General features: G+C 43.8%; 1 protein-coding gene across 1 annotated transcript in view; it reads left to right on the forward strand.

The window, feature by feature from the left end:
• Positions 1-27105, forward strand: part of RALY (RALY heterogeneous nuclear ribonucleoprotein) — a 378891-nt gene that overhangs the window by 95914 nt on the left and 255872 nt on the right. The window contains exon 2 of the mRNA XM_069755728.1: positions 17481-17552. The gene's annotated coding sequence lies outside the window, so the exon portion shown is untranslated. The remainder of the gene's footprint in view (positions 1-17480; positions 17553-27105) is intronic.

The following is a 27105-nucleotide window of genomic DNA, read 5'->3' on the forward strand; positions in this document are numbered from 1 at the left end:
TTTCCAATTGCATTGGCTCAAGAGCCAAAGGAGATGTTTACGGACTTTGTGTTGGAGATCCCCGGCAGGAACAGCACACCGCATAGTATGTCTTGCTGCACTCTATGCTAATAAGATGCTCCTGCCAGTCTATGTATCAATATAGTAAACTATGTATCCATATGAAGATCTAGGCCACACTACCAGTTAAGTATTATTTGAGCTGGCTAGTAGCAGGTGCAACAGCGGGTCCAGTCTTTCAGAGCCCCGTCCCCATTGCAGCCAAAGAAGATGCTTAGAGGACCTTTTTCAGTCATTCTGAGTTGTCTAGAAAGCCAGAAGCTTGAATCAGCTGTAATGAAGTGTACTGCGGTATTAAAATGGGGTGGTCCACGGGTGACACGTGGCTGAAGCCTCGTGGTTAATGTGGCGGTGTCAGTGGATGCGTTTTGGTGTTAGCTGGAGATAAATTTGGGTAAATGTAATTTACTTATGTCTAAAGCTATGTTCATACGCTGCTTTTTTTTCAACTTTTTTTAATGAGTTTTTTATGCAAATTTTCTGCTATGTTTTACAGTATGTATTCACAACCAATTGCTCAATAATCACTTAACCCCTACCATATGGTGGGTATTGTACCATTCCATACGATAATCTCACATATAGCGTGACCAAAAATGAATGATCCCCACTATGGTACTATGTAAAACCAATATTTTATTTAACAAAACTATTCAAAAACAGTATATACAATAAAATAACTGCATGTGGCAATAAAGTGCAAATTCTGCAGACGAGGGACTATAATGCCATAGGTAATCTCTCAAAAAATGCAGGCCAATATATACATAGGTATACAGTAATCTGACAGTATATAACCAAACCCCAATAGGAATAACAATGATCTCTCAACAGTATAAGCAAGGGGGAACAGTGCCAGTACTGCAGCAGGAAAATAATCCTATCTGTATATCATATTCCCTAGCACAGCCTAGACTAATGATATTTGTAAAGTATATATGAGGTATACGGCTAAGATGGCAATAGTGAGTTACCTGGTAATTGGCCCGTGAAGACACCTCGGCGTCCCTCTGCCCCGACGCGCGTTTCGCAATGCTTCTTCGGGAGGCGTCCTTTGCAGAGAAACAGCCCCAAAGCATGATGTTTCCACCACCATGCTTTACAGTAGGTATGGTGTTTGATGGATGCAAATCAGTATTCTTTTTCCTCCAAACACGACAAGTTGTGTTTCTACCAAACAGTTCCAGTTTGGTTTCATCAGACCATAGGACATTCTCCCAAAACTCCTCTGGATCATCCAAATGCTCTCTAGCAAACTTCAGATGGGCCCGGACATGTACTGGCTTAAGCAGTGGGACACGTCTGGCACTGCAGGATCTGAGTCCATGGTGGCATAGTGTGTTACTTATGGTAGGCCTTGTTACATTGGTCCCAGCTCCCTGCAGTTCATTCACTAGGTCCCCCCGCGTGGTTCTGGGATTTTTGCTCACCGTTCCTGTGATCATTCTGACCCCACAGGGTGGGATTTTGCGTGGAGCCCCAGATCGAGGGAGATTTTCAGTGGTCTTGTATGTGTGACGCCCAGGAGACCGGGGTACCCAGCACCGGACCAATGGGGTCTGTCTCTTGAGGGGGATGTCACGGGTGGCTTGACCCGGTGCTGTGGCCTCAGGCAATGCACAGTGTAAGGGGTATCATGAGGGAACAGGCACTTACTTGATCAGCAGCAGGTTCTCCCAGCGGTGATGATCCTGATCCTGGATAGATGGCTATTGTCCAAATGAAAGACTGAGGCACTGAAACGTTTAACCAGTTTACTTCAACATAAAGGGATTTACAATCCAGTCCTGTCACCGGAGTCTGTATGGGAACTCTGAGTTACTTTGACCCTGCCGGGGTCTTCGCCTCTTATTGTACGCAGTTTCTGTGTGGCCCTGCTGCTGTATGTGAACTGGCTGCCGGCCCAATCTGTCCCCTCCGGGTCCTGGTTCGACGGGCAACCCGAGTCCTTTTATTGGCTTACCCCCTCCAGGAGTACCGCTGAACTCTGTGTCTGTTGCTGCGTCCGGCCCTAGTGAAGCTGATATCACCTCACATTTTTCCGGTTGCTGTATTATATATAATGAGTACAGCCACGGATCCGGTATCTGTCTTTGCGCCTGTTCTGGGTAGTGATTAATGCTACCCGGTTCTCACAATGTCCTTTTTCTCTGTCCCTTTTCTCCTCAGGCCGGTGATTTGGGCCTGGAAACCGTCATAGGGCTGTTAGAAATTCAGCTGTATGACTTCTCACTTTCATCTCCTTAGCCCAACTGCCATTTCTTCTCTCAGACCAGAATGGATCAAGGGGAGTCTCTGGAGCTCCCCCTTCTGGCCGGAGGTGGTAGTGCAGTTTTGCTATTTTAGTATTTGTATTTACTGTCAGTAACTATTTTTGTGGCAAATACCCCTAGGGGTGCCACATTCCCCCTTAGTTAAGAACAGTACTCCGGGACTGTGGGACGATAACATTTTGAAATAACAATTAATATGTACAGAGTCTTAAAAATGAAAAGTTACAAAAACCACTCAAGGAAACAAAAATAGAGTTCTGTAAAAAGTCACTTCAAATAGCGTCCATTAATACAGTCCTATCATTGAAGGTACTAGGAAAGGCACTGCACTTTGTGTCCAGGAATTTAGTTCCATTTTTCCAACGAAGTTGTCAATATAAAGTCTAAAGAAAGTTCAAAAAGAGCAAAAAGCAAAGTTCAAAAAGCAGTCTTTCCGGAGCTTTGATTTAGTGCCTCCGGGCTGATAACAAGTTCAAGAATATGCAAGAAGTTCATACAGACAAGTCTCTGTAGGTACTGGGCTTAAACGTTGCAGAATGCTAACAATGACTATAGTTTTATAATTGGTAATCTGCATACCTGACCGGTAATTGACCCTGGGTACTACGCTGTTATCTACGTAATAGCGGTGTCTCTTCATGTGGTGTACTACTGTCTACTGTGGATGTAGTATCTGCCCGCTCTGCTAAAGATAATTCCACGACTATGGAGTTGGCAAGTCCACCGTGAATGGGATTACTCTGATCAGGAATCTGTTCTTCCTGGCCTGGAACCTCCTGTAGTACGGGGTCAGCCTCTTCCTGTCTTGGGACTTCTGGTATTGGGTTCGGTGTTGGGTAAAAGGCCACCATGGGAACCACTACTGCACCATGGTATGTTAGTAGGGTTTTGGGAAAGTCTCCTATACAGGTGTGATACATTTCCTCTTCTTTTTCCTTTACTGGTTGAACCAGTATGGGTTGAATAACTTCTGGTTCTGGCTGGACAACTTCTGGCTCTTTCAGTGCTTCCGGACATAATTTAAGATTGTCTCTTGACACTAGTACAGATGTTAAGCCTCCGTTTTTGCTAATGAGACACATTTTAGGATTATCCATTCTTGTTGGTAAAACTGTGTAGGGTACGGCTTCCCACTGATTGTCTAGTTTATTGGTTCAACGATTTCTCTTGAGCACTTGGTCACCCGGTCTTAATGGGATCGCTAGAGCATTCTGGTTGAAAGTTCACTCTTGTCTTTCTCTAGTTTGCTGAATGCTTTTTTCCACACTCTCTTGCACTTGGCGATACTGCTTTTGCCGTATGATATCCCAATTGGAGTCTTGAACTTCTGCATCTGGTTTCAGAATTCCCATTTCTAGATCGATTGATAATTGGCCGGGTCTTGCACGCATAAGGTAAGCTGGGGTGCAGTTGGTGGAGCTCACCGGGACATGATTATACAGATCCACCAAGTCAGGCAATTTCTCTGGCCATTGATTCCTTTCTGTCTCAGGTAAAGTCTTTAGTAGGTCTATTACAATATGGTTCATCTTCTCGCATAAGCCGTTTGTTTGTGGATGATAGGCCGTCGTCCGGATCTTTTTGCAACCATACATATTACAGAATTCTCTGAAGATCTCTGATTCAAAGGCTGTACCTTGGTCGGTGAGAACCTGTTCCGGATATCCATGGGGTCTACAAAAGTACGTTTGGAACGCTTTGGCCGCTGTTTGTGCTGTCAGATCTTTTACGGGTACTACTACGAAGAAGCGTGAATAATGGTCCACGATGGTCAAGGCATAGACAGCCGGACCGGCTTGGTGTCAACTTCACGTGGTCTATGGCTACAAGTTCAAGTGGTTGTTTGGTAATTATGTGCTGCAGTGGTGCTCTTTGGTTCTTTTGATCGTTTCTTCTGAGGTTGCACGGGCCACAGTTTCTGCACCACTGTTCGATTGATTTTCTCATCCCGACCCAATAAAATCTTTCTCTTAGAAGTACTTCTAACTTTTTCCAACCGAAGTGACCAGCACCATTATGGTAAGCTTCGAGGACCATCTTCACTCTTGTTTAGGCACGATAATCTGCCAAACCAATTCATGTGTTTTCGGATTGGTGTATCTTCTACAGAGCTTCCCTTGATACAGGAACATTTTGCCTCTCTCTTTCCAGAGTTGATGCGTCTCTTCTGGGGCATCCTCATCGGGATATGCACTTTGCTCAGTCAACAGTTCCTTCACCAACTTCACAGCCGGATTGCTGTCTTGGGTGTCAGCCCATCTATGGTGTGCTAACGGATTAAAATTCACCTCTTGTTGTTTCTGATAGGTACTTGACTGATGATGTTTTGCCTTGGGACGATGGAAGGCTGGTAGTTCAATTTCTTCAAGCTCCCCCGTTTCCTCTTCTACATCTCTCAAGTGTGGCATCCGGGATAGGGCATTGGCATTTCCATTCTTGCGACCTGCTCGATACTTGATTATGAAGTTGTAATTAGATAACCGGGCTATCCATCGCTGTTCTAACACACCTAATTTGGCTGTGTCCAGGTGGGTCAACGGATTGTTGTCAGTATAGACAATAAATTCTGCAGCGGCCAGATAGTGTTTGAAACGTTCAGTCACAGCCCAACCTACTGCCAGTAGTTCCAATTTGAAGGAGCTGTAATTTTCTGAATTTCTTTCAGTAGGCCGGAGCTTTCTACTTGCAAAGGCGATGACTTTCTCCCGACCTTCTTGTTTTTGTGACAGCACCACTCCTAGTCCCACATTACTGGCATCGGTGTAGAGGATGAAAGGTTGATGGTAATCTGGGTATGCCAGAACCTCTTCTCCAGTTAGTGCCTTCTTTAGTTGTTCAAAGGAGTCTTCCCTTTCGTCGTTCCACTGAAAAGGAGGGTTTCGGTTTGAAGGTTTCTTCGTCTGCCCTACCAAGGTGTCTTGCAAGGGTGCTGCCAACTTGGTAAATCCTTTTATAAATCTACGATAGTAACCCACCAATCCCAGGAATTGTCTCACTTCTTTTGCACTGGTAGGTCTTGGCCAATCCCTTATGGCGCTTATTTTCTCGGGATCTGGTGCTACTCCCTCCGAACTCACGATGTGTCCCAGGTACTGTACCTTTGGCTTGAGAAGGTGACATTTGGATGGCTTGACTTTCATGCCATACCTGGATAAGGCTTCGAACACTTCTGCCAGGTCTATTAAGTGTTGTTCGTAAGTCTTTGAGTAGACGATCACATCATCTAGGTACAGGAGGACGGTCTCGAAGTTCTTGTGTCCGAGGCAGCATTCCATCAGCCGCTGGAAGGTACCGGATGCGTTGCAGAGTCCGAACGGCATGCGATTAAATTTACATAGACCCATTGGTGTGGTGAATGCCATCTTTTCCTTATCTCTCTCAGCCACAGGGACTTGCCAATACCCGCTTGTTAAGTCTAAGGTGGAAAAATAATTAGCAGATTTCAAAGCAGTTAAGGACTCTTCTATCCTAGGCAAGGGGTAGGCGTCTTTATGGGTGATGTTATTAATCTTCCAGTAGTCTACGCACATTCTCATGGTTCCGTCCTTTTTATTGACAATCACTAGAGGGGCCGCCCAGGGGCTACAGCTGTCTCTTATTACCCCGGCCTGTTTCATCTCCCTCAGCATATCTTTTGCACACTGATAGTGAGCGGGCGGTATGGGTCTATATCTTTCTTTTATTGGGGGATGGTCACCGGTGGGGATTGTGTGTTCTACCCCTTCTATCCGTCCGAAGTCCAATGGGTGTTTACTGAAGACTTGTTCATATTCCGTCACTAGCCTGTACACCCCTTGCTTTTGATGGGTAGGTGTTGAATTTATGCCCACGTGTAGCTGTTGGCACCAATCCTCCAATTCTCCATCTGAGCCGTTGACTTCCACCTGACAGGTTGGTTCTAAGGGCTCAATGGTTGTGATGGCATTGTTGTCAACAGTATATAGCTTTGCCACTGTAGCATACCTTGGCAAAGTGACCTCTTCCTCTCCACAGTTCAAAAGTCGTACCGGCACTCGTCCCCGGTGTACCTCGACTACCCCTCGTGCTGTGAGTATAGTGGGCCTGCTGTCGGTGTACACTGGTTCTATTAAGGCTTGATAATCTCGTCCCTTAGTACCAATGGCTGCTCTACACCATACCAGCATTTCTGTTTTTGGTGGGATTACAATAGATGTCGGATCACTTACCCTCACACTGCCGATTTCTCCACCTGCAACTTCTACCTGTTGCCTTAACATCAATACTTTTATTTCCCTTCGGAGAACTCTCTGCTGGCAGGATTGGGCAGTTTCAGCAATTTGCTGTAAGACAGAAATAACTTCGGAAAAGCAGTTCTCTAACACATTCATTCCTATCAATACAGTGGGTTCACAGTTCCGCCGGTCAACATCAACAACAATTATACCCTGTTTCTTCAATTCTACTTTACCAATCTTTATGGTCATCTCCCTGAATCCTAGTTTCGGTACCAACTTACCATTACTGGTCCATATATCTAGTTCAACATCAGAGGGCCCTTTATCAATATCTGCATCAGCCCAGTACCTCTTATAAAGGATATACGGTATAGATGAAATCTGGGAACCTGTGTCCAGCAAAGCGTTGAGGGGAATTCCGTCCAGCACGATAGGGATAATGGGTCGTCCTCCGATGTACCTGTCCTGCCAGGGTGTTGGGCCTTGAAAGTTCATTCCTGCGAAGCGGCCCGCATTCCCAGGGGATTCCCGTTTAAATCACAATCTCGTGCAAAGTGGCCTGGCTGCTGGCAACGGCGGCAAATGGGCTGTCCATCCGGTTGGTAGCGGTCGCGGGGTCGTCCTCTCCATGTCGGGTATCTCCGGGGTCTCATCCATGGAACATCCTCTCTACAGTTTGCCAACTCCATCTTGTGTCCTCTCATCTCCTGCATGGTTTTAGCCATTGAAGCAACATCAGCTAAAGAGTCAAGCTTTTGTTGAAGAGCCTCATTAGTACTGGGCCCCAGGGGCTTAGCAATGGCCCCAGACATAGCTGATGTCACTGGCACTCCCTGTTGTTGAGGTGCCTCTGCCATGGGTTGTGCAGGATCCTGATCCCGAGGTGCCTCTGCCAGCTGGAGACGTATAGCGCTCTCCTTTAATTGGGCAAATGTCAATTCAGGGTTCTTAAAAACAAGCATGCTCACATGCCCCCGGTGAGAAGGGGTGTAGAGTCCCTCAATAAATTGATCTCTTAGCAGTTTATTCGCTCCGGTGTTAAAAATGGGTTCAGCCAGTGTAAGTGATTTAAGGGCTTCCTGCAGGTTTAAGGCAAAGTCTCTCACGCCCTCATTAGCTTTTTGTTTGCAATTAAAGAATTGTATTTTAGCTTTGCTGCTGGCCGTGGTTTCAAATGTAGCTTTTAATCCAGCAAATATGCGTTCAACAGTGCCTTTCAGATCAGCTGCCCATGCTGTGACTTCTCGCTTAGCATGGCCACTTAACTGCATCATCAGGAGACTAACACGCTGAACTTCACCCACGGGGAACATGTCAAAATGGGCCAGCATCTTTTCTCTGAAATTGTCAAGGGTATTAGGCTCACCTTCATACATTGGAAGCCACGGGCCACCCGGGGTATATGGCATCAGCACCGGCATGATGGGCGCCACTCCTTGCACCGCTGCGCTGCTGGACTCTCTATCGACACTCTGTCTTTCAGCTGCATTAGCGTCGCCGGGTGCTGCGACGTCTCAGTGCTGCGACATACTGTGCCCCCTTAGTTAATCCGGACCCTTCCGGTCCTCCGCTTCCATTGGGATAGTGTAGATTCGTTCCGCTGTGCAGCAGGATTGGTTTTCCCCTTGCTCTGACGTCAGAGCGCTCAGCTTAATGCCGCCCACAATGACACGCCCCCTGCTGCTCCCGCCTGCCGCGCGCTCCGTAATGGCGGATTCTGAAGTTTTTCAGTCAGACTGGGGCTCAAGTAATGGCGTAGCCCAATTAACAGTCTCGTGCCTAACGGTTACGAGGTGATTACCTCAGGGGATGGCGTCCATCTTTACTCCATTATAACCAATGGGGAAAAGTCACTTTCAATAGTTTTCAATGGGGAACGGAATTTTCTTTAATAAAGTAAATTTTCAAGATTTTTCAACCAAGTTTTCACAGTTTTGGGCTCCAATCACGGCACACAATACCCGGTATACGGGCTGGCTCGATCCTGTTCGTGACGCCAATTGTGACGCCCAGGAGACCGGGGTACCCAGCACCGGACCAATGGGGTCTGTCTCTTGAGGGGGATGTCACGGGTGGCTTGACACGGTGCTGTGGCCTCAGGCAATGCACAGTGTAAGGGGTATCATGAGGGAACAGGCACTTACTTGATCAGCAGCAGGTTCTCCCAGCGGTGATGATCCTGATCCTGGATAGATGGCTATTGTCCAAATGAAAGACTGAGGCACTGAAACGTTTAACCAGTTTACTTCAACATAAAGGGATTTACAATCCAGTCCTGTCACCGGAGTCTGTATGGGAACTCTGAGTTACTTTGACCCTGCCGGGGTCTTCGCCTCTTATTGTACGCAGTTTCTGTGTGGCCCTGCTGCTGTATGTGAACTGGCTGCCGGCCCAATCTGTCCCCTCCGGGTCCTGGTTCGACGGGCAACCCGAGTCCTTTTATCGGCTTACCCCCTCCAGGAGTACCGCTGAACTCTGTGTCTGTTGCTGCGTCCGGGCCTAGTGAAGTTGATATCACCTCACGTTTTTCCGGTTGCTGTATTATACATAATGAGTACAGCCACGGATCCGGTATCCATCTTTGCGCCTGTTCTGGGTAGTGATTAATGCTACCCGGTTCTCACAATGTCCTTTTTCTCTGTCCCTTTTCTCCTCAGGCCGGTGATTTGGGCCTGGAAACCGTCATAGGGCTGTTAGAAATTCAGCTGTATGACCTCTCACTTTCAGCTCCTTAGCCCAACTGCCATTTCTTCTCTCAGACCAGAATGGATCAAGGGGAGTCTCTGGAGCTCCCCCTTCTGGCCGGAGGTGGTAGTGCAGTCTTGCTATTTTAGTATTTGTATTTACTGTCAGTAACTATTTTTGTGGCAAATACCCCTAGGGGTGCCACATATGTCTTCCATTTTCTAATTATTGCTTCCACTGTTGATTTCTTCACTCCAAGCTGGTTGGCTATTGCAGATTCAGTCTTCCCAGCCTGGTGCAGGGCTACAATTTTGTTTCTGGTGTCCTTTGACAGCTCTTTGGTCTTCACCATAGTGGAGTTTGGAGTCAGACTGTTTGAGGGTGTGCACAGGTGTCTTTTTATACTGATAACAAGTTTAAACAGGTGCCATTACTACAGGTAATGAGTGGAGGAAAGAGGAGACTCTTAAAGAAGAAGTTACAGGTCTGTGAGAGCCAGAAATCTTGATTGTTTGTTTCTGACCAAATACTTATTTTCCACCATAATATGCAAAAAAAAATGATAAAAAAACAGACAATGTGATTTTCTGGATTTTTTTTCTCAGTTCGTCTCCCATAGTTGAGGTCTTCCTATGATGTAAATTACAGACGCCTCTCATCTTTTTAAGTGGTGGAACTTGCACTATTGCTGACTGACTAAATACTTTTTTGTCCCACTGTATATGTCTATTCCTTCCAGACGTATCCTTACATAGGACAACATGGTGGCTCTGTGGTTAGCTTTGCAGCGCTGAAGCCCTGGGTTCAAATCCCACCAAGGTCAACATCTTCAAGGAATTTGAATGTTGTCCCTGTGTTTGTGGGTTCTCCAGTCTTCTCCCATACTAGTAGGGAGTTTAGATTGTGAGCCCCAATGGGGACGATGATGTCTGTAAAGTGCGGTGGAATTAAAGAAGCTATATAAGCATGTAAAATAAATAACTACATCAGTTGAGGTGTGGCCACATTCAAGCCCATACCACTTCCTTTCAAAGTGTATGGAGAATGCTGCAGCATGGAATTGGTTAATGAGGGTCAGGTTGTATTAGCCTTTGATGGATCCCCGAAATCAATTTTATAAATTGTCCCAGAGGACACCAGTCTGACTCTGGTAGGGCTGATAGCAAAGAACATTGGAAATGTTCTAAATTGTTGGTAAATATACATATTACTTGCGATTGGGTGTGAAGTGGAGAGGAGCAGGTACTTTGGATGTGAAGTGGAAAGAAGCAGGGACTTTCTGGTACCCCTGCTGCTGATGTACAGAAAAAAAGTATTATTGGACTGGAAAATTTCATTGCCTAGCATCCCCAAATGTTGAATTGGGACCTTAGTTTATATCCCTGTATAGGGAATTATTTTGAACTTTAGAATTAATTTTAGATAAACCAAAAGACATAAGATCCATCATAATTGATTAAAACATATGTTGTACTTACATGCAAGTGTAAACTGCAGCTTACTTTGTCTTCTTTGTTCGTAAGCAAAAATCAATAGACGCCTACATCTCAAGGGAGCATTTCCAATAACAACATTTTATTAAAGAATTGCTGCTTCTTTGAAGTTGCTTCAATAGTATATTCTGTTAATCAAAAAGAATTCACATAACACCTACCTGTAACCTCAGAAGTCCCGAAAAACGTAGAATAAGTACACATTGCCACCTACACCTCCATAGTATCTTTACCAGGATGAATTCTTTCTCTAACCTAGCAGTATAGTAACTGAAAGGAATGACGTCTGCTATTAACTTGAATAGGCTTATATTCCCCAGTGTAGGTAGGTCCTGTGGGATGTGTTTAGTAGCTTGTTATACCTCTGCCCCAGAGGAGGAAAGATTCACTGGATGGATTCTAAGTCTAATGTCAGATCAGATGCAACTTGTCAGACAAGTGCCCGAGGCCTCTCTGTGATGCTGAAAGCAGCTTACGCTGATCGGACAGAAATAGGCGGTGTTGGAGCCATAATTGTGTCGGATTTGTCTGCACATTAGGGCTACGGTTAGATACACATTCTTACATGAATGAAGAACTGGTTATGTTCCTCTGGAAATTTGTGGCCACGGTGTTTGGTGATTGTGGCTAAAGGTCATCATGGCTCTTCTGAGATGATTACCCGTGATCAAAAATGCTGTTGATGAATATTCAATTACGCTACACAGTAACTTACCTAAACTAATCAGAAGCAATAAATGATCGATGAGTTGGTAAGCATTTATCCATCAGTGGTCACTTATAGTACCACTCCGGTGTATTTTTTATTGCAGTGCTTGGGTGGTGCTTCCAATCTAAGGTCCCAGCCCATAGTCTTATACTTACCAGCCTCCGTCGTCACCTTCTATTGCCGGTCACATCATTCCAATGTTTGTTGGGTTGAGCCATTGGTCACTTTTCAATGCAAATCTAAGACCCTCATTCTGGCTTTATAGACTTGCAGTAAGAGCTTGTGATCCTTACTTATGACTTCCGGCCAGTTAGAAGTTGCGGTCACAAGATGGCAGTTGCGGGACCGTAACGGCCCCAATAAAAGGTGAAGACGGCGGCATGTAAGTAAAAGACTACGATCAGCGACCTTATATTAGAAGCACCATTCTAGCACTGAAAAAACAACCTGCTGAAGTGGTGCTTTAATACCCTGCTTACACAGGAAGATCACAGTAAACGTGCTCAACGATCTGTAATAGATAATTCATTGCCCATAGGATGCTATTACTTTCGGCAGAGCTAGTCCTGTCTTTACAGCCAAGGATCATGATTTTTTTCTAAGATTTCACCCAATGAACGAGCCTTTTGTGCATTCATTGGGGGATCGGCAGCCTCTTTATACTGAAAGATTTGGGGAAAGTAGCATATTTAAAGGGAATCTGTTACTAGAGTTTTGCCATCTAATCTAAAAGCAGCATAATGGAGAGATAAAGACGCTGATCCCAGCAATTTGTCACTTATTGATCTGCTTCTTGTAGGAGGAGGAGATTATCATTAGTGGATTAGTAAACCTGATGACATGTTCTCCTCCATATTTATGAGCTCTACATAACACTGCCACCACCACTGATTGGTAGCTTTCTGCCCATCCACAGTGTCCCCCAGAAAGCTGCCAATCAGTGGTAGGGGCGGGGCTACACAGAGCTCAGCATGCAAACAATTGGAGATAAAACTGTGATTTTATCAAAACTACAGAGAGCATACCAGAAAGTGATACATTGCTGGAACCAGGGTTTCTACTCCTATATCATGCTGCTCTCAGATTATGTATCTAAAGCATGATGACAGACTCCCTTTAGGAACACACATTCATGATAATCGTTCTGTGTGAATGCACCTTAAGGCTTAAAGTGGTTGTCTGGGCTTATCACTAGAGTGTACAGTCACTCTATGTGACTGCAGACTTGTGAATTCTTACATCGCTCTGTGAGGATTCACTAGTCTGCAGTCACAAAGCGTGACAACAAACTTTTATGTCAAGCCTGGACAACTACTTTAACCCCTTAATCCCATATGACGTACTATCCCATCAAGGTGACCTGGGACTTAATTCCCAGGGATGGGATAGTACGTCATAGGCGATCGGCCGTGCTCTCGGGGGGAGCGCAGCTGATCGCCGCCGAGTGTCAGCTGATTATTACAGCTGACATCCGGCACTATGTGCCAGGAGCGGTCACGGACCGCTCCCGCCACATTAACCCCCAGAACACTGTGATCAAACATGATTGCAGGGTTCCGGCAGCATAGGGAAGCATCGCGCAGGGAGGGGGCTCCCTGCAGGCTTCCCTGAGACCCTCAGAACAACGCGATGTGATCGCGTTGTTCAGAGGGTCTCCTACGTCCTCCTCACTGCAGGCCCAGGATCCAAAATGGCCACAGAGCTCCTTCTGGGTCCTGCAGGGAGGCGGTTTGCAAGTGCCTGCTGAAAGCAGGTGCCAGCAAGCCTGGAGCACCGCCTGCCAGATCGCTGATCTGACACAGTGCTCTGCAAAGTGTCAGATCAGTGATCTGACACTTTACTGTGATGTCCCACCCTGGGACAAAGTAAAAAAGTAAAAAGAAAAAAAAAATTACATGTGTAAAAAAAAAAAATTCCTAAATAGTGAAAAAAAAAATATTGTTCCTTTATACATTCCTTTATCAAAATAATAATAAACAAAAAAATAAGAGTACACATATTTATTATTGCCCCGTCCGTAACGACCCGACCTATAAAACTGTCCCACTAGTTAACCACTTCAGTGAATACCGTAAAAAAAAAACGAGGCAAAAAAACAACGCTTTATTATCATACCGCCGAACAAAAAGTGGAATAAGACGCTATCAAAAAGACGTTTATAAATAACCATGGTACCGCTGAAAACGTCATCTTGTCCAGCAAAAAACGAGCCACCATACAGCATCATCAGCAAAAAAATTAAAAAGTTATAGTCCTCAGAATAAAGCGATGCAAAAATAATTATTTTTTAGATAGAATAGTTTTTATCGTATAAAAGCGCCAAAACCAAAAAAATGATATGAATGATGTATCACTGTAATCACACTGACCTGAACAATAAAACCACTTTATCAATTTTATCAAACGTGGAACAGTGTAAACGCCCCCTCCCCCCAAAAAAAAGAAATTCATAAATAGCTGGTTTTTGGTATAAAAAGCGATCAAAAAATGTCACGTGCCTGAAAATGGTACCAATAAAAACATCAATTCCTCTCACAAAAAACAAGACCTCATATGACTCTGTGGACCAAAATATGGAAAAATTATAACTCTCAAAATATGGAGACGCAAAAACTATTTTTTGCAATAAAAAGTGTCGTCTAGTATGTGACAGCTGCCAATCATAAAAATCTGCTAAAAAACCCGCTATAAAAGTAAATCAAACCCCCCTTCATCACCCCCTTAGTTAGGAAAAATAATAAAATTAAAAAATGTATTTATTTCCATGTATTTATTCTAGGGTTAGGGTTGGGGCTAAAGTTAGGGTTAGAGTTGGGGCTAAAGTTAGGGTTGGGGCTAAAGTTAGGGTTAGGGCTACAGTTAGGGTTGGGGCTAAAGTTAGGGTTGGAGCTAAAGTTAGGGTTAGGGTTGGGGCTAAAGTTAGGGTTAGGGTTGGGGCTAAAGTTAGGGTTAGGGTTGGGGCTAAAGTTAGGGTTGGGGCTAAAGTTAGGGTTGGGGCTAAAGTTAGGTTTAGGGTTTGGATTACATTTACGATAGGGATTAGGGTAGAGATTAGGGCTAGGGGTGTGTTAGGGTTAGGGGTGTGGTTAAGGTTATGGTTGGGATTAGCGTTAGGGGTGTGTTTTGGAGTTAGGGGTGTGTTTAGGGTTGGGATTAGGGTTAGGGGTGTGTTGGGGTTAGGGGTGTGGTTGGGATTAGGGTTAGGGGCATGTTCGGGTTAAGGGTGTGGTTAGAGTTATGGTTAGGGTTGGGATTAGGGCTAGGGGTGTGTTTGGGTTAGGGTTTCAGTTAGAGTTGGGGGGTTCCACTGTTTAGGCACATCAGGGGCTCTCCAAACACGACATAGCGTCCGATCTCAATTCCAGCCAATTCTGTGTTGAAAAAGTAAAACAGTGCTCCTTCCCTTCTGAGCTCTCCCGTGCACCAAAACAGGGGTTTACCCCAATATATGGGGTATCATCGTACTCAGGACAAATTGGACACCAAATTTTGGGGTCTAATTTCTCTGGTTACCCTTGGGAAAATAAAAATTTGGGGGGCTAAAAAAATAATTTTTGTGGGAAATAAAAGATTTTTTATTTTTACGGCTCTGCGTAATAAACTGTAGTAAAACACTTGGGGGTTCAAAGTTCTCGCAACACATCTAGATAAGTTGCTTGGGGGGTCTAGTTTGCAATATGGGGGTAACTTGTGGGGGGTTTCTACTGTTTAGGTACATCAGGGGCTCTGCAAATGCAATGTGACTCCTGCAGACCATTCCATCTAAGTCTGCATTCCAAACGGTGCTCCTTCCCTTCCCGAGCTCTGCCATGCACCCAAACGGTGGTGTCCCCTACATATGGGGTATCAGCGTACTCAGGACAAATTGGACAACAACTTTTGGGGTCCAATTTCTCCTGATACCCTTGGGAAAATACAAAACTGGGGGCTAAAAAAATAATTTTTGTGGAAAAAAAAATTTTTTTTATTTTTACGGCTCTGCGTTATTAACTGTAGTGAAACACTTGGGGGTTCAAAGTTCTCACAACACATCTAGATAAGTTCTTTAGGGGGTCTACTTTCCAAAATGGTGTCACTTGTGGGGGGTTTCAATGTTTAGGTAAATCAGGGGCTCTCCAAATGCGACATGGTGTTCAATCTCAATTCCAGTCAATTTTGCATTGAAAAGTCAAACGGCGCTCCTTCCCTTCTGACCTCTGCCATGCACACAAACAGTGGTTTACCCCCACATTTGGGGTATCAGCGTACTCAGGACAAATTGTACAACAACACTTGGGGTCCAATTTCTCCTGCTACCCTTGGTAAAATAAAACAAATTGGAGCTGAAGTAAATTTTTAGTGAAAGAAAGTTAAATGTTCATTTTTTTTAAACACTCCAAAAATTACTGTGAAATACCTGAAGGGTTAATAAACTTCTTGAATGTGGTTTTGAGAACCTTGAGGGATGCAGTTGTTAGAATGGTGTCACACGTGGGTATTATCTATCATACTATCATATAGACTTCATATGTGATGTAGTCCCAAAAAAAAGAATGGTGTTGTAAAAATGAGAAATTGCTGGTCAAACTTTAACCCTTATGACTCCCTAAAAAAAAAATTTTGGTTCCAAAATTGTGCTGATGTAAAGTAGACATGTGGGAAATGTTACTCGTTAAGTATTTTGTGTGACATATCTCTATGATTTAATGGCATAAAAATTCAAAGTTGGAAAATTGCAAAATTTCTAAATTTTTCGCCAAATTTCTGTTTTTTTTCACAAATAAACGCAGGTAATATCAAAGAAATTTTACCATTATCATGAAGTACAATATGTCACAAGAAAACAGTCTCAGAATCATCGGGATCCGTTGAAGTGTTCCAGAGTTATATAAGCTCATAAAGGGACAGTGGTCGGAATTGTAAAAATTGGCCCGGTCATTAACGTGCAAACCACCCTTGGGGGTTAAGGGGTTAAAGATCTACTTTGGGATTTGGATGATATTCTATTTCCTACACCTTGTTTATCTTACCTATAGCATTTCTGATATTTTGGTGTTTCTTCCATTGCTTGCCTTTTGATCATGACAATAACATTGTCTACATGGAGTGATCCTTCAATTGTTTATTCCCATCAAGGTTGATAGTATCATCTTTAAAATGCAAATATTGCAATGGTTTAGAGTTATGAAATTATGGCAAGGATGTGGAGTGTGAAGCAAACACTCAGGATCATAAGGAGAAGTCCATTATAGCCTTGGGTATGGGCTAAATTTTTGCTTGTACACCACTCATACTCTACACATGCTGTATGTGTTCAGCTATGAGAAAACCTGCATGAAAGACAGTAGATAAATGATTTTTTTGTATTAAGTCAAACCAGGTATCCTAATCTTCTAAAATGCTGTGTAATTTTCAACAAAACATCCCTGAAAAATAGAATGCATGTGTAAAAGAGAAGGTCCCTACTGCTGCTATGGAGCATCAAACTCAGGTTGGCCTCATACCTCTCTTCCATGAGAAATAAGAACCTGAGCAGAACATCTCCTCTTCATATAGACAACAATAACTGGTAGAGTGGGGAAACCTTCGAAGATACCCTTCTGTCCATGGAGGTATATATGAACAGGAGGTGGAAGATGAACAAGAGTCAGGTCTTATTTTCCAAAGCACTGGAACAAGTTGAACTAGTATCAGGAAAATGGAAAGGTTTAGACTTTTGCTATGGGCAGATGTTTTTCAGTCTCCTCTACATATTCCTTATGCTACAGACATAGTCTGACAATAGAAAGGGCTTGAGGGACAACCTTCAGGACGTAGAAGGCCTCCTCATCTCTTTTTGATGTCCATTCAATGATCTGATCCAGCTGAGAAGAGTTGAGAGCTTGCTTTACCCTGATCTCTTTGATGACAGAGGACACAATGGCTAGAAATAATAATAATACATTCATACAATGAACCTGTCTCTCACTGAAGGCTGCTTCTTTGTTAATATAATACGAAAAAAAAATCAGACCACAAGATATTTTCCTGGTTTCTCTTAAGAACACCTTTTTTCTAAAAAGGCATATTTTTCTTCTATCTACAGGTGCCTTAAGAAATCTTCCGTGTCATCAGATCAAACATTTTGCTGCATTTGTTAGCAGACAATCCATACCAGGTAAGAGCGAACATGTGGCATATTCCATTCACTGTCAGAAGTAGCCTTTGCCTAGGGCGACACAGATTTCATAAAAGCAGTAACGTCGCCAAATTTGTGATTACCGGCAAAATAATGCTGTCCCTAAATCTTCTTCTATTGCGTGGAGCTAAATAACAGACAAGACCCCAACTCTGTAGGGTTTACGAGCATAGACCTGAAAATAAACATGTTATAGACCAGTATATACAGTATGCACATCCTAGATGCTTCAGGATTCATTGTAGGCCATAAATCAGGTTCCTTATGAGGAGAAATGTAGCGAGTGGCATGAAAAACAAGCATCAAATCAACTGACGGCAGTGCCAGGGAGCATTATATTTGGGTTTGGTGGCTCATTAATCAAGATTCAAGGATCAAGGTAATTGCCAGATGCTCATTTCATTCAATCTTTCAAGTTTGTAATTCCATCTGCACTCAATAGAAACAAACATATCAGTAACATGTGTCACACGACACATAATGCAGAATTACAATATGTCATAAATAAGCCTTTAGTGAGTACCCCTATAGATGGGTGAATGGGCGTCACTACCAGATTAGCAGTCATGGCAGCTGCTTTGGGCCAAACAGCCAGTGGTGCCCATTTCCACTCTGACAAAAGGTGAATAAATGATAAAATACATGTAATGTGGCACGACAAATGTAATATTGTCCCATTTCAAGTGTTGTTTTGAAGTCTCCTGGTTACCCCTACATTCTGCATTGACCTTGTAATGTGACATCACTATGTGCATTATCCCTGTAATGTGACATCACTATGTGCATTATCCCTGTTATGTGACATCACTCTATGGGTTATACCTGTAATGTACAAGGGGGCATCCTGTACGTCTGGAGGAAAGAAGGTTTAAGCATAATAACAGATGCGGATTCTTTACTGTAAGAGCAGTGAGACTATGGAACTCTGCCGTATGATGTTGTAATGAGTGATTCATTACTAAAATTTAAGAGGGGACTGGATACCTTTCTTGAAAAGTATAATGTTACAGGTTATATACACTAGATTCCTTCATAGGGCGTTTATCCAGGGAACTAGTCTGATTGCCGTATGTGGAGGAGGGAGATTGGATGGAGGCATCTGTGAACAGAAATTTCCAAGTCTTGTCACAGATTCTCAATGGGATTTACATCTGGACTGTGACATTCAAACACATGAGTATGCTTCAATCTAAACCATTCCTTTGTAGATCTGGCAGTATGTTTAGGGTAGTTGTCCTTCTGGAAGCTGACTCCATGCCCCAGTCTCAAGTCTTTTGCACCATTTGACAGGTTTTCCTCCAGGATTGCCCTGTATTTAGCTTCATCCAGGACACCTTCTTCCACATGCTAGCTGTGGTCCCTACATGGCTTTTTGCAAACTGCTAATGAGACTTGTTATGGCTTGCATTTAAAATGGCATTCTTCTTGCACTCTTCAATAAAGGCCATATTTGTGGAGTATACAATGAATAGTTGTCCTGTGGACAGATTATCCCACCTGTGCTGTGGATTTCTGTAGTTCCTCCTGAGGGCCCCTTGGTTGCTTTTTTAATGTTTGCTCTCCTTGCTTGGGATGACAGTTCAGATGGATGGCCATGTCTTGGTAGGTTTGCAGTTGGGGTATACTCTTTTCATTTATGAATGATGGATTGAATAGTGCTCCATGAGATGTACAGAGCTTGGGCTATTTTTTATAGCTGAACCCTTTCATGATGGTGTTTGATCTCTAATGTTCTCAAACAAACCTCTGAGGTCTTCACAGAACAGCTATAGTTATAATGAGAATCAATTACACACAGATGGGCTCAATTTATATTATCACAAGAGTAAAGATAGAAAGGGGCGCACCAATGTATAATGTATGTCACAATAACCATCAAGGGGTGCAATACTTAGTCTACATATAGAACATGACAAAGGAAAAGAGAAAGGGTAGACTAAAAATGGTATGCACAACCCCAAATATAAAGACAATCGGTAGCTACATAAGGCAAAACACCTTTATTAAACACCTCAAAAAACATGTTAAAAACATTTAAAATCAAATATCCAAATCCCTATACCCACCATATCCCACAATAAATGACAGTCCCATAATACAATATGTTAACAGTAAACATATATCCTACCCTAGGTGCACCTAATCAAATGTGCTCTCCTGCAAAATGTGCTTATACAGGCCACAAAGGACTTGACCACAATATGTCGGTATCCACTGCTAATAACCAGAAAATGCAACATCAATGCCATACATGGTCCTAGGATAAAAATGTGGTGGCATGCTATATAACAGCCGTGGATACAACCTGTCCTGCGTAAATTCTGGTATATGGAGATGCAGCGATGTCAAAAGGCACAGGGCACCACAGGGGTTAAATCCACATAGAGCCAGGGAACAAAAGTGCCCCAAAATGGCCCTGAGGTAGGAGGAGGATATGGTGGGAACGCACCCCACGCGTATCGCTGCCGCAGCAGCTTCGTCAGGGGAAGTCTGTGCCCAGACTGTATCCCCTTGAAAAAGCAGGGTTTTACACCCACGAAACGCGCGTCAGGGGCACTCACGCCCAGTTCCGGACTCCCCATCTTGTGCTTACAGGTGAGCATCCTAACCTCGGGACTATTTAACCTTATTTAATGGGTCACTGTGAGGTACATGGGTGCGTTGGTAGGCTGCCCCAATGTTATACTGTTGTTGCACGTGCACTTTACAATTCAGATATGGCAGCTATTCAGCCTAGCATTTAGTGTGGAGTCTCTGGTGCTCTCATGTGTCGTTCCTGCATATAGTGTGTGTTTACTGTTTATTATAATGTCTAATGTGTATCAATACATTTTCTATTTTTAATATACCCATTTGCTCTTTTGTCCTCCGTGGTTAGAATCAATTTATATTATGTGACTTCCTAAGGCAATTGGTCACTCTGGAGCCGTAGCTCGCCCTGTTCCTGGACTACTTCTAATGGTAAAGACGCTGGGGACACGTACCTTGCCTTAGCTCCTGAATCCACCCTCAGTCTGTACCCTTCCCCCTCCTAAGGGAGAGAAGAGTAGTAGTGTACGATAATACACCAACCAGACTAACAAGGTAATGCAAACAGGTATAAGACAAATACCAAACATACAAATATACTCACACATGCACATAGGTATACACTGTGGAGTAAAGGATGGGGTTAAACCTAAGTCGGAGAAGAAGGAGAATTAGCACACACCCAAAACGTAGCAACAGTCTCAGATAAATCCATCAAACGCCTCCTCAAATAACAACCACCAAACAGCAAACTCCAGCAATTATTATTATTATTTATTTTTATAGCACCATTAATTTCATGGTGAAATGAGAAAGGGGTTACATATAGAGTTATAGATATCGTTTACAGAAAACAAATTTAAAATCAAAGACTGGAACAGAGGGGAGAGGACCCTGTCCTTGCGGACTTACATTCTACGGGATGATGGGGAAGAGACAGAAGGTCAGGTTGCAGCAGCTCTGGTGATGGTGAGGCAGCAGTTCTGGTGGTGGTGAGGCGGCAGCTCTGGTGGTGGTGAGTGGCCAGCTCTCGTGGTGGTGACGTGGCAGTTCTGGTGGTGGTGATGCGGTAGCTCGGGTAGTGGTGAGGCGGAAGAATGTTTATTGCAGGCTGTAGGTTTTCCTGAAGAGATGGGTTTTCAGGTTCCGTCTGAAGGATCCGAGGGTAGTGGATAATCGGACGTGTTGAGGCATGGAATTCCAGAGGATGGGGGATATTCAGGAGAAATCTTGGAGGCAGTTGTGTGATGAACAAATAAGTGTGGAGGAGAGTAGGAGGTCTTGGGAGGATCGAAGATTCCTTGAGGGAAGATATTGGGAGATTAGTTCAGAGATATAGGGAGGGGACAGGTTGTGGATGGCTTTGTTGATCAGTGATAGTAGTTTGAACTGGATTCGTTCAGCAATGAAACAAAAGCTACGTTTGACAATGAGTGTTAGTCCGGACCCAGATTATATAGGAGATAGCAGTGGCTAACAGTGCACAGCTGAGAGCCTTAATGCATGAAAGCTTCCAGGAGCTTTCAACTGCGCAGATTAACCCCTGCACTGCTAAAAGAAACCTGCACCATTTAATATGAAGGTGAAGTGCGTCTAATCAGTGCAGGAGTAGGACGCTGCGGTTTTCTGGCTCCTCTCTGTTGTGCTAAACCCGTGACAGCATGACTGTGTTTCTGAATCCCAGGTGCACTAAAGTGGTTCTGTCTTCCCATCATATGAAAAAAACAATGTTTCTGCAAGTTTTGACTATTATTCCAATTTCTGACATACTAATACTTTAGTATATGGCCAATTTCTATGACAGTCCATAATTACGACATGGGATTTGTAACAAATGTGTCAGCTTTATTGTGTTCTATGTAAAAACTACCCTAAGCTTTTTGGTTTTAATTATTCAACATCTTTTAGAATGCTTATATTCATCACGCAGAGAGATTGTCACTATCCTCGCAAATCAAGGACATCAATGATATGTATAAATGTACAAAAAAAACACAAGAACAAAACAATCTGAGTACCTATATCACTGTGAATGGTCTAAAAGCTACAACATGTATCTTTTTGACAAGGCTATGAGGCCAGTGAACTTTCTACAAACAGCACAGTCACCTTCTATACACTCTCTGTAACCTTTTCCCCTCAGCATTGTGTACAGAGGAGGAGGGTTTTTTTTAAAGGAGAGTGAAACTGGTAATGAAGAAAATATCGATCTCTGAACAAAAGAGAGAAGAAATTTTTTTTAATCAAGTACATCAGTCTGTCCAACCCAGAGGGAGCTGGGAAAATATGAACAGCCTACCACAAAACAGCACCCCTGCCTAAATGAACCTGCCCATTGGATGAATGAGAAATCCCAAACTCATCCATCACTACAGCAAATAAAGGATATGGAACTGTGTGTCCATGGAGGGGGTGTGAAGACTAATGATACTGCTTGTAAACGAGAGGAGAAATGATGAAGGAGTTGTACAGCATTTTGGTTTCCAGTCCACATTACTAAGGTAGATTAATCATGATCACTTTTAGAGTGCAGTGTGGAACATATATAGAGCAATTGTAATAACAGATAAAATAAAAAAAAGCTGCATAGTGCCAAATTTATAAAACTAATGATGTACATTACATATACAGTGGGGCAAAAAAGTATTTAGTCAGTCAGCAACAGTGCAAGTTCCACCACTTAAAAAGATGAGAGGCGTCTGTAATTTACATCATAGGTAGACCTCAACTATGGGAGACAAACTGAGAAAAAAAATCCAGAAAATCACATTGTCTGTTTTTTTTAACATTTAATTTGCATATTATGGTGGAAAATAAGTATTTGGTCAGAAACAAACAATCAAGATTTCTGTCTCTCACAGACCTGTAACTTCTTCTTTAAGAGTCTCCTCTTTCCTCCACTCATTACCTGTAGTAATGGCACCTGTTTAAACTTGTTATCAGTATAAAAAGACACCTGTGCACACCCTCAAACAGTCTGACTCCAAACTCCACTATGGTGAAGACCAAAGAGCTGTCAAAGGACACCAGAAACAAAATTGTAGCCCTACACCAGGCTGGGAAGACTGAATCTGCAATAGCCAACCAGCTTGGAGTGAAGAAATCAACAGTGGGAGCAATAATTAGAAAATGGAAGACATACAAGACCACTGATAATCTCCCTCGATCTGGGGCTCCACGCAAAATCCCACCCCGTGGGGTCAGAATGATCACAAGAACGGTGAGCAAAAATCCCAGAACCACGCGGGGGGACCTAGTGAATGAACTGCAGAGAGCTGGGACCAATGTAACAAGGCCTACCATAAGTAACACACTACGCCACCATGGACTCAGATCCTGCAGTGCCAGACGTGTCCCACTGCTTAAGCCAGTACATGTCCGGGCCCGTCTGAAGTTTGCTAGAGAGCATTTGGATGATCCAGAGGAGTTTTGGGAGAATGTCCTTATGGTCTGATGAAACCAAACTGGAACTGTTTGGTAGAAACACAACTTGTCGTGTTTGGAGGAAAAAGAATACTGAGTTGCATCCATCAAACACCATACCTACTGTAAAGCATGGTGGTGGAAACATCATGCTTTGGGGCTGTTTCTCTGCAAAAGGGCCAGGACGACTGATCCGGGTACATGAAAGAATGAATGGGGCCATGTATCGTGAGATTTTGAGTGCAAATCTCCTTCCATCAGCAAGGGCATTGAAGATGAAACGTGGCTGGGTCTTTCAACATGACAATGATGCAAAGCACACCACCAGGGCAACGAAGGAGTGGCTTCGTAAGAAGCATTTCAAGGTCCTGGAGTGGCCTAGCCAGTCTCCAGATCTCAACCCTATAGAAAACCTTTGGAGGGAGTTGAAAGTCCATGTTGCCAAGCGAAAAGCCAAAAACATCACTGCTCTAGAGGAGATCTGCATGGAGGAATGGGCCAACATACCAACAACAGTGTGTGGCAACCTTGTGAAGACTTACAGAAAACGTTTGACCTCTGTCATTGCCAACAAAGGATATATTACAAAGTATTGAGATGAAATTTTGTTTCTGACCAAATACTTATTTTCCACCATAATATGCAAATAAAATGTTAAAAAAACAGACAATGTGATTTTCTGGATTTTTTTTTCTCAGTTTGTCTCCCATAGTTGAGGTCTACCTATGATGTAAATTACAGACGCCTCTCATCTTTTTAAGTGGTGGAACTTGCACTATTGCTGACTGACTAAATACTTTTTTGCCCCACTGTATATATGTACTGTATATATATATATATATATATATATATATATATATACAAGGTTAAATTTAAAGATGATTTGAATCAATATCAATACATCTTGGCAGAGGTGTAGCTAGGGTTTTGGTTCAGGGGGGCGAAACTTCTGAGTGGGCCCCTAACCAAGTATCCTTGATTAAACTGGTGATGCACCCTAACAGTGGAGGAGAACATCAGCAGATGACCGCGCTGTTGCTGAAAATAATCTACTATATAATTGTCTAAGGGTCACTTCCGTCTTTCTGTCTGTCTGTCCTTCTGTCTGTCACGGTTATTCATTGGTCGCGGCCTCTGTCTGTCATGGAATCCAAGTCGCTGATTGGTCTTGCGAGCTGCGTGTCATGGCTGCCGCGACCAATCAGTGACGGGCACAGTCCGATTAGTCCCTCCCCTACTCCCCTGCAGTCACAGTGCCCGCTGCCCGCTCCATACTCCCCGCAGTCAGTGTCCCCGGCGCCCGCTCCATACTCCCCGCAGTCAGTGTCCCCGGCGCCCGCTCCATACTCCCCGCAGTCAGTGTCCACGGCGCCCGCTCCCTACTCCCCGCAGTCAGATGCCTATGCAGCATCAATAGTAAAAAGATGTAATGTTAAAAATAATAAAAAAACAAAAAACCTGCTATTCTCACCTTCCGTCGTCGGACGATGTGCTCGCGCCGGCCACCATCTTCCGTTCCCAGAGATGCATTGTAAACCTACCCAGAAGACTTAGCGGTCTCGCGAGACCGCTAAGTCATCTGGGTAATTTCGCAATGCATCCTGGGAACGGAAGATGGCAGCCGCATCACACAGCTTCGCCGGACCCCAGGGGTGAGTATATAACTATTTTTTATTTTAATTTTTTTTTTTAACAGGGATATGGTGCACACACTGCTAAATACTGCGTGGGCAGTGTTATATACCTACGTGTCTGGGCAATATACTACGTGACTGGGCAATATACTACGTCACTGGGCAATATACTACGTCACTGGGCAATATACTACGTCGCTGGGCAATATACTATGTGACTGGGCAATATACTACGTGACTGGGCAATATACTACGTGACTGGGCAATATACTACGTGGGCTGGGCAATATACTACGTGGACATGCATATTCTAGAATATCTGATGCGTTAGAATCGGGCCACCATCTAGTCTCTATATAAAGACCAACTTGTATATTACCACCATATGGTCAGTGGTAGATACCAGTCCTACAGAACATATAAGAGACCACAGCACAGTTATAGATGGTGACTTACCGCTGACGTCCTTTCTGATGGAATCGTTCACTTTTCCCATCTTTTCCACCTGGCCCAGACCGACATGACAACGTCTTCCAGCCAGGATTCATCTGCAGAAAATACAACAAAGACACGTTTCACTTCTCATATTCCAGCCCCATCACAATCTATTCCCAACCTGCACAAACTCCTCATCCTGCTGATACCCCAATACTGAGCCGCTGCTGCCGTATGTGTCCCTATTACTGCACCTGCTGTGTGGTTCTCTGAACCTTCTAAATTCTAAAGCAACCCTTTACAATAAAGTAATGCCGGGCGCAAGTGCCCTAGAAAACAATGCTAATATTTTGCCCCTTAGAAAGTAATAAAATGCCCTGTGTGCCCCCCCATAGTCACATTAACCTGAGTTCCCCTATAACAATAAGTGCCCACTTTACATTTAATAATGCCCTGAGTCTCCCCCTGTTCAGCTCCCCTATACACCATGATTCTCTCTTATGCACAGTATAATGCCCCTTCACTGTATAGTACCACCCACACAGTATACTAACCCCTTAGTAGCCCCCAAACTGTTTGATGGCTTCAACACTGTATGATGGCCCCATCACTAATCTCCACACTGTATGATGACCCCTAGATAGCGTCCATATAGTATAATCGACCAAATAGTCCTAAATATAGTATAATGCACTCCCCATTATAAGCCTCCATATAGTATAATGCACTCCCCACAGGCATCCACATAGTTTAATACACTCCCCATAGGCCTTCATATAGTATAATGCACTCCCCATAGGTCTACTCTATATTGTATAATGAACCCCCAAAGGCAGACCCTGTATTATAAGGCTGCACCCCCAAAGGCAGACCCTTTAATATAACGCAGGACCCCATAGCCATGCCCTGTAGTATAAGGCAGCCCCCCATTGTCAGACTCTGTAGTATAAGACAACACCCCATAGGCAGACCCTGTAGTGTAAGAAAGCACCACATAGGCAGACACAGTAGTTTAAGACAGCACCCCATAGGCAGACCCTGTAATATAAGGTAGCCCCCATACTCAGACCCTTTAGTATAAGACAGGACCCCATATGCAGAACCTGTAGTATAAGACAGCACCCCATAGGCAGACCCTGTAGTATAAGACAGCACCTCATAGGCAGACCCTGTATTATAAGGCAGCCCCCATAGGCAGACTCTGTAGTATAAGGCAGCACCCCATAGGCAGACCCTGTAGTATAAGACAGCACCCCATAGGCAGACCCTGTAGTATAAGACAGCACCCCATAGGCAGACACTGTAGTATAAGGCAGCCCCGCATAGGCACACCCTGTAGTATAAGTCAGCACCCCAAAGGCAGACTTTGTAATACAAAGCAGCACCCCATAGGCCGACCCTGTAGTATAAGGCAGCACCCCCATAGGCAGACCCTGTAGTATAAGGCAGCACCCTCATAGGCAGACCCTGTAGTATAAAGCAGCACCCCATAGGCAGTCCCTGTGGTATAA

This window comes from Ranitomeya imitator, chromosome 2, assembly GCF_032444005.1.
Source record: "Ranitomeya imitator isolate aRanImi1 chromosome 2, aRanImi1.pri, whole genome shotgun sequence".
NCBI classification, from domain to species: domain Eukaryota; kingdom Metazoa; phylum Chordata; class Amphibia; order Anura; family Dendrobatidae; genus Ranitomeya; species Ranitomeya imitator.